The following is a 955-nucleotide window of genomic DNA, read 5'->3' as shown; positions in this document are numbered from 1 at the left end:
TCGTGGTCTGAGGTCGATCCCGCTGCACAGATACATGAGGCCGGGCCTCGTACAGACAATTCACTTTGATTTATTGCGCTATCTCTAATAGCCTCCGAGATATCACCAGATATATATTGGATTTTTCCCTGAACCTGAGTGTCCGACCCCATGAGACGGTGGTTTTCTCGGCCCCTGGTGGTCCGAGGTCGATTCCGCTGCACAGATTCATGCGCCAGGGCCTCCTACAGACAATGCACTTTGACTTATTGCACTATCTGTAATAGTACCCGCGATATCACCAGATTTATATTCGATTTTTCCTTGACCCTGAGTGTCCGACCCCATGAGACGGTGGTTTTCTCGGCCCCTGGTGGTCCGAGGTCGATCGCGCAGCACAGATTCATGCGCCAGGGCCCCCTGCGGACAATTCACGTTGATTTATTGCGCATATCTCTAATAGCACCCGAGATATCACCAGATATATATTGGATTTTTCCCTGACCCTGACAGTCCGGCCCCATGAGACGGTGGTTTTCTCGGCCCCTGGTGGTCCGAGGTGTTTCCCGCTGCACAGATTCATGCGCCAGGGCCTCCTGCAGACAATGCACTTTGATTTAATGCGCTATCTATAATAGCAACCGAGATATCACCAGATATATATTCGATTTTTCCCTGACCCTGACAGTCCGACCCCATGAGACGGTGGTTTTCTCGGCCCCTGGTGGCTCGAGGTCGATTCCGCTGCACAGATTCATGCGCCAGGGCCTCCTACAGGCAATGCACTTTGATTTATTGCGCCATCTGTAATAGCACCCGAGATATCACCATATATATATATTTGATTTTCCCCTGACCCGGAGTGTCCGGTCCCATGAGACGGGGGTTTTCTCGGCCCCTGGTGGTGCGAGGTCGTTCCCGCTGCACAGATTCATGCGCCAGGGCCCCATGCAGATAATTCACTTTGATTTATTGC

This window comes from Nomia melanderi, unplaced genomic scaffold (assembly GCF_051020985.1).
Source record: "Nomia melanderi isolate GNS246 unplaced genomic scaffold, iyNomMela1 scaffold0014, whole genome shotgun sequence".
Classification (NCBI taxonomy): Eukaryota; Metazoa; Arthropoda; class Insecta; order Hymenoptera; family Halictidae; genus Nomia; species Nomia melanderi.
Note: the sequence above shows the minus strand (reverse complement) of the source record.